We start from the raw sequence: 8603 nt of genomic DNA on the forward strand, positions 1-8603 counted from the left end.
GGCCAATTCTGAATTTATAATAAATAGCTAGGATTTAGAGATATCTAGAGGAGCGAATTAGGACGGCTCGAGGGGATCACGAACGTAGTCCGTTAGGACTTGGTAAATATCATTTCTGCTCTGTGTATAACCTTGATGTGATTGATGTGACTTAAATATTTTAATACTGTATTATACCAATATTCTTTAGACAGTGTCTTCGGTCATCTGACGAAGTAAATCGTAGACTTGTTGTTCTAACATTATATGAGTATTTGGTAATATAAAGCTTAGCCAGTCATCCTAGCCGACCTAGGTAAACTGTAGGTTATTGTCTTTATTGTGATAAGTATTAATTCTGTGTTACAAGGTTACTGAATGAGTAGTTAGGGTTAATTAAAAATTAACCCGTTAGGAATAGAGCTGTAATTCCTTTATTAATTAAGTTCCCCAAGAAGCGTTTCTAAATTATCACACGTTACTGAACGAGTAGTAAGGGTTAATTAAAAATTAACCAGTTAGGAATGGTGTTGTAATTCCTTTATTAATTAACTTCTCCTGTAAGCGTTTCTCAATTATCACACGTGTGGGTGTGGTGTAACGGGGAAGTGATTCGCATATTGTGTAACTAGACACCTAGAGATTAACTAATTAAGTGATCAGTTCTGGGTTGTTATTATTGTTGTTATTAATTAACTACTACGGCTGTACATTTGTCAGCGTAGGATAATACAGATTCCAAAGTGTACTGTGTTTTTGTTGTGTTTTCTAGAGAACTAACGTGCTATAATAATATATACTTTATATAAGATCGTATCTCTGATCATACCTAGAGACGAGCCATACTAGGGTTAACAGCCTGTTACAGAGAGATCTAATAGATATACAAGTAGGAGAGACATTTTGATAATCGTGTTTTATTCAGTTACGGGAATTATAGAATCCCCGTGACAGTACCACTAGTTTTCCTGACTGTGCTACGTCGCCCTGTACAACACTGCGTAACGAACAATTGTTTCTATACCAGTCTATGTATTACTGCGTACTAGCTGGAATTACAAACGAACTCACTCCACACATTAATCTCGATCAAAAAGACGTTTATTTCGTACCGGTAAGTGCATGAGAAAGTTCGACGATTTGTTCTGGAGAAAATGTAGCTGAAGAAAAAGCGTAAGCGGAATAATCGCAGGCGATGTTCGGTATTGAACGTATTCTGTGCTTTATTTTCACTTTCATGATGGAATATTGGAAGAATTGTTATACTATTCCGTTTTGAAATTTACTATTTGCGGAATAGAGTAAAATTCGACCCCTGTATGTCAACAATATAGAGTATGTGTGTGTGGGAGGGTGTGCGGAGCACAGACTGATGTGTTTGTGTGCGCGTGTGTGTGGGGGGGCGGGGGGTGTTTTTGGTGGCCACAAGATTTGTTTATTTATATGAAGGACAAACAGTGTGTATAGTACAGTAACGCCCTCATAAGTGGCGACAATTCCTGGGCCTTTGCCATTGTACACATTCTTCATTAGTTTAGAACCAAATTTTTAAATACATTTCTCTTATTTACAGACTAGGGATATGAAGTTAGCTGTTGCATTAGTCGTGTTTACCTACGTGCTTACTGTTATTGAAATCCTCAAAATAGTTTTTTTTGGCGTTACTCTATACATAATGATGTGTGTGTGTGTGTGTGTGTGTGTGTGTGTGTGTGTGTGTGTGTGTGTGTGTTTTATGGTTAAAAGCTGCTGTGTTCGGATGATGGACAATAATGGTGGTCTGAATTGAAATCTGGGCAAGGTGGAATTTTCTAAGAGTACTGTTCTCTTTATAATAAAATAATAGAAAATTTAATTATAAGTTTTTAATAATGTTTTATTCAAATATGATCATATTTGTTACTTTATCAGTAATATTTTATTATTATCATTAAGTCATTTTTGTTGTTCTTCGCATTTTTGAAACCTGTAAAGATGATAAACAAATTGGCTCATTTATTTGTCATAGACTATACATTTTTGTTTGCACGTTGTTGGCATTAGCGATACGAAGAATTAAATATTTTGGTATGTATAAATTGAAAGAGAACCACGTTAAAATGTAGGATTTAAATTAAGAAATATTTAATATTAAACAGAAGTTATTCTAGAATTATAGTGAATAAAATTGTGAATTTGAGAAACTCGGAAAGTAATGACGTAATGTTCGTTGAGGTTATGTTATATGACGTAATTTACCCCAGGTATCGGGCTATAAAAGGCGAAATGACTTGACTCCCGATGGCTGAAAATGTCTCTAAACCATATTAAAGTTGGCTCTATACCGGAAACAAAGTCTACATAACACTGATATGTGGGACGATGTAACGATGGAAGACGACCACGGACATCTGACAATCATCAGACTGAGCCAACAATGAGACAATACACAAGGCTTTGCACAGGGTCTCCGACAGCCACTACCTGATCGTCTTGAATGACTATGGACACTGCTTCCAGAACATTAAGAACTTTGATGCCAATCCGCAACCCTGATATGCCTTTTCAGGGCTACACCATCACTATTTTAGTATAGCTCGGTACGTTTAGGTTTAAAATGAAAATATCCGACACCCTTTAACTTTCGTCTGATCTGTTCATATTAGCCTTTAAATCACCTAAGTCTTTTGGACATAACGCAACAAAAGTACTTAACTTTTCAGCATAATTCTCAGTCAGAGAACTTCCAACATTTTACAGCTGCCTCTTTCGCCTTACCTCGGTCCAGCAACAACCGGTCTTCTGTGCTCCTTTAGTGCCGAATTCGTAAGCGATAATCCAGCCTTCCATGCTACCTTACCTGTCTTGGACGCAAGGGCTTGCTCCATAAGAACTTGTGCCCATGATAGGCGTGCACTACAACAGCTTGTTCTGAATGTGCACATTAAACTCTCTGATCTGACCTGGCTTTTGGCTCAGGAGTTTGCGCTTCCAGCAGACTCCAAAGATAGAAGACAGCAACAACAGATTGGAAACTAGGATTTCTTTGTGGGAAGCATAGGACAAAGAATGCACTTTGCTTTAGGAAACGCAGTAGCCTGCATTGCGTCCAGTGCATGTAGAGAACGCAGCGCCATGCATTTAAACCACTTTCACACATACAAGAAAGAAATGCTTTATTTAACGACGCACTCAACACATTTTATTTACGGATATATGGCGTCAGACATATGGTTAAGGACCACACAGATTTTTGAGAGGAAACCCGCTGTCGCCACTTCATGGACTACTCTTTCAGATTAGCAGCAAGGGATCTTTTATTTGCGCTTCCCACAGGCAGAATAACACAAACCATGGCCTTTGTTGAAACAGTTATGGATCACTGGTCGGTGCAAGTGGTTTACACCTACCCATTGAGCCTTGCGGAGCACTCACTCAGGGTTTGGAATCGGTATCTGGATTAAAAATCCCATGCCTCGACTGGGATCCGAACCCAGTACCTACCAGCCTGTTGATCGATGGCCTAACCACAACGCCACCGAAGCCGGTTTCATACATACACGTTCTAACCATCGCGACCACCGTGTTCTCGAGGAACGTGGTGATCGCGGTGGTGAACTTGGCAAGGATGTCTGTAGAGCTCTTATTAGAATGCATGTTTACACTGGCTGCAATACAGTCAGTGTATTTGCAGGTAAAGGAAAAGCAAGTGCTTTGAAAATACTAACCAGTAACAAAGAAGTGCAGAACACATTCATGGAGTTAGGCCGGGAATGGGATGTATCGCCAGAACTCAAGAACTAGCTTGAGGCATGTAGTAAATGTCATTGATCTCATATGCCATCTGTTCTGGCAAAGAAAGGGGAGATAGAGAGTCACCAATTGCCACCATACAGGGACTGTTTGATGAATCATGCACAGCGTGCTAACTACCAGGCTGTAATATGGAGAAGATATTTGGTACAAGACCCCAAGATACCAAGCCCTGATGGTAGAGGTTGGAAAATTGAAGAAGAATGGTCTGAACAGCTTCTTGTAGACTGAATGAATGGTCAACCAGCACCTCAAGCTGTGTTAGATCTGTTGGCTTGCAACTGTTCCAAGATGTGTAAACGTTTCAAATGTGTTTGTTTAACAAATGGACTTAGGTGCACTGATATGTGCAGATTCCAAGACTGTTAACCAGGTTTTATGTACATATTGTGATGGAAATGTAGCAGAGGATGAGCTAGAAGATGTCTGGTTACTGATTAAAATTCATAATAGTTATATGTAGAAAGCACACTAACAATTCTGTTGAATTACTGCTGCTGTAGAATTGGGGTGGGGTTATTAAAACGGTCAACTATATCGAGAAAGCTGCAAGAAAACTATTTATAGGATATAAATAATCACTGGATGTCAAAATGAGGTTCTGGTACAATAAAAGCCTTGCGAGAGAATATTTAAGGCTATATTCAGTTGACATTTCTGCTAGAAATTAAAATGCCTCGATATTAAGTTTGTAAGGTCAACAAAAATGTGTGGTCCGAGACCCTAAATATCAAAGGTTTTCCATTTTGTTTAAATGGGTGAATTATATCATCCATCATCTCTCTACTCCCCTATTTTTGTATTCATATCTGCTTTGAAAATAATTGTATAATGGTTTTAGTGTAGTCACCTCTTTCGCAATTGCATAAAAATATACTTTTCACGCACATAGGGGTATGGCGACAAAAGAGGTAGTTACACACAGAGAGCTGTGCGTCGTGCAATGCTATCATCAGTTTTCTATCACTAGATATGTAGACCTTGTCAAAACTCACTGTGAGCATTCGTCCCCTCAGGTGGTACCAATAGCCACATTTTAGGGGCCTGGCTCATGGACTAATTCCAATGAAGTCACATTGCATCACTTTACACAAAAACAAACAAAACAAACACATGAAAAAACAAACAAACAAACAAAACAAAGCCCACAACATCTGACCATGCAATGTTCTCTGTTCTAGCAGCTGGTTCTACAGCTGGCCCAACCCTGCCAGGTATGTTGTTTAACCAACAAAATAAAAACATATCCTACTTTTTCTTTATTTTTTAAAAATCAATATCTGTTCGTAAACTTGTTTTAAATGTAAAACAGTACACAGATAAAAACATTTGGGATTTCCTGTGACCTAATTATTTCCAATTTTGTTTCATGTTTTAGAAGAAAAATAAATTGATACCTACGAAAATACTGAAGGCAAAAATCTATATTTAGCTACTATGAAACATTCGGATGACAATAAAAGTATTGGATTTACAGATACTCATACTCTAATCAAGAAAATGAAACTAAATTATAATTTTAATAATTATAAAAGGTTATATTGGACAGTATAAGATTAACATAAGTTCGGTACTTTCCGTTCAGACCCGAAAGCATTAAGCTCAATGCTTCCAGAAAATCCCTATCTATTATGATTTCATTCAGATTATTGTTTGGCACCGACAAGTACTCCCCTGTAAAATAACCGATGGGGTAGTGTATTTTAATGTAAATGGCCTATATAAAAACGAAGTCCCGAGTGTTTTGTCCGGTAAACCCTTATATTAACTGATGATGGGTCGAATACGTCCCGAGTCGACTATAAGGCTTCGCTCGAACTACATTATCGGTCTCGTCTGTGTTATTAGCTATATTTCACTCGAACTGGTGATACATCAAATATCAAATGGAAAACCAGCGACCAACCAAGGACCAACAATTGCCGCGCTTGCGCAGTTGGTTATTACAACCTTTGGATTATAATAATTTAGGCGGAACGAGTTATAGATGGATCGGAGAATCGCGACACTAGCCAAGCTATCCTGTCATGTTGTGTGTTCAGCCAGCCGGTATCAGTAAAATTATTTCAAGTACAGCTAGTGTCACGGTGCCTTTTCGATGAACCGTGATACCAATCAATTGGCCTCGGCGGGAAGCGTTACTCTGAACAGGTCTACCAGACCAGTTTTCAATGAAACCAGGGGCGAGGTACTCAGCTATCATCACTTCGGCAAGGGCTTTTGCATCACACAATCGGAGTAATTTCTAATAAATCCTTTCACTCTGATATTTTGTTATATAACACAATAGTTATATTTTTAAGTTTGCAGTTAACAAAATAATATGGTAACAGGTCGTTTCGCTCTTATTACTAGTTCACCCGAGTCGTCTTGAACAGGGTTGATTCGTACCTCTAACCGAGTCGTTTCGCCCCATGTTTCTATTCGCACTAATTTTTATTTTGTTAATAAAGTACATTTATTCATTGATTTGTCCTATATCCATTGATTTTTAGATGTCACACATTGCGTGTTTATATTTACAGATAAAAATAATATTATAATTTTCTTTATTTACAGTATCATTTAATCAAGCCATATACATGAAATACGTACAGGCCTTAGATAATGAACAGTCACACTGCATACTACTGATGTGCTGTGGTTTCTTATTAAATATACTACATACCCAGCTGAGGTTAAAACGCCGAGTACGGTATGTTGATTTCGCCTAGTTTCAGCTGACAGAAAGTAAACAGCTGATAAAGCATTAATATCCAAAGACAAATTAATGTTACAAATTTGTATTTTATCTGTATTATTACCGGTGTTACTATATCAATTACAGCATATATCTGTATAGACGAACACTAGATCACCGTATATTGCATTAGGGGCCGAAACGGTTTGGGGCCGTACTGGGGCCGAAACGTCCTGACACCTATCTAATTCAACTTTCTAACAGATGTTACGGAAATATCCGATGTTGACCAAATGGTTCGGTCGAACTACCCGATGGGTCGAACACTTTCTCGAGCACCTACGGGGTTCGAGCCAACGAGATTCAACTGTATATATATATATATATATATATATATATATATATATATATATATACACACACACACACACACACAGTCAAACCTGTCTTAAGCGGTCACACAAGGGAGTAGATAAAAGTGGCCGCTTAAGACAGGTGACCGCTGACCGTTGTTTCTTGTTTTACCGTCTGTACTGCTAATCAACGGATGTGTGCTTCACAGTTAACTATAAATCAACTTTTGATATGTCGTCTCCTGTGTATTAAATTAACCGTTCTCAACAAGTTTGTGTTCTTTTTCCATTTAATTATTTAATTCCTACTTCATGCGGTCATAGTGAGTGAACCTACAAATGTCAAGCGTAGCTTGCCCGGAGGCAATTAGATGCATGCCAGAGTCAGACTTTCTTAATTGATACACAGAAGAAATGTTGGGACTGATTGGGTACTAGCATTCCTGAAGGTGTGAAGATCGGTTATTTGCTTCAACTTATCGCTGTTGTTAAAATATAAATTTTATGTAATAGTAAAATATAACTGTGGCCGCTTAATACAGGTATTTTATCGATTTGGGATCCGATTTAGGTGGCCGCTGGCCGCGTTAGACAGGTGACCGTTTATTACAGGTGCATTTACATTATAAATCGTTTGGGAGGGGGAAATGTGACTGCATAAGGCAGGTGACCGCTGAGTACAGGTGGCCGCTAGGACAGGCTTGACGACGAGAGAGAGAGGGGGGGGGGGGGTTAATATGGAAAATAGCAACCGAGTCTATCGTAATCGGTATTTGTCGAGGCTCTGTCGTTATTTGTTGAGGCTCTGCCGAGACAAATACCGATTAACTAGACGAGGTTGATATTTCACATATTAAAAAACACGAGTAGCTAATTCTATTTATCCTAAAATAACATTCTAATTACTTTTTTAGTAAATCACAGTACTAAAGTCGCCGCCATCGATAATATGATATCATCACGATTAGCACAGATTAGTTTGACGTCACGCATTTTAAACAAATCTTTGAAAACGTTACGTTCAGGTACACGGGTCTTGTTGGCTTGTAAGCAAATGACCCATCCACAGCAACAAATTACCTAGAGACCTTGCAGATTTGCATACCATTATTAACCGGGTTAATAAAGTAAATTATCATATGGGTTTATGACATGGATATCATGGGTAAGTTATAGGATAAATAAATGTATCATATAATATCTTACATTTTCAGTGCAATCCAAGTATGTGATATTTTTCAGATCACATACTTTAAGAATGTGATAACTTTGCAAATTAGTTGTAAATTAGTCGAGGTCTCGGCACTAGGTTTATTGACATTTAAGCAAACGTACTTCGGTGACACTCCATGATTTACGTATGCATTCATAGTCATCAAATAAAAGCATTTCAATGGCAGTTTGACATTGAAAGCTGTCCAGCGTTCAGAAAACAAAAAACGTTAGGCATAACTTTATTTTGATGTAAGGACATCCAAAATGACGTCATTCGAATTTGAAGTCATTTCCATTCAAAAATACACCGCGCCACATATTCTTACGTCATTTGAATATCTAGTAATGGCGGAATGGAATTGAAGTTGCGTGTACAGTTTACAAAAACACGTTGTATTAAGCTTAAGCTTATATGATAAAGAGATTATTACCCTCGTGTATTTCGGTATCGTCAATATCATATATTAGGAATAATGTATTATGCTCGCCAGAGGCTCGCATAATACAATTTTTATTCCTAATATATGATATTGACGATACCGAAAAACACTCTGGTATAACCTATATATATATATATATATATA

This window comes from Gigantopelta aegis, chromosome 2 (genome assembly GCF_016097555.1).
Source record: "Gigantopelta aegis isolate Gae_Host chromosome 2, Gae_host_genome, whole genome shotgun sequence".
Taxonomy (NCBI): domain Eukaryota; kingdom Metazoa; phylum Mollusca; class Gastropoda; order Neomphalida; family Peltospiridae; genus Gigantopelta; species Gigantopelta aegis.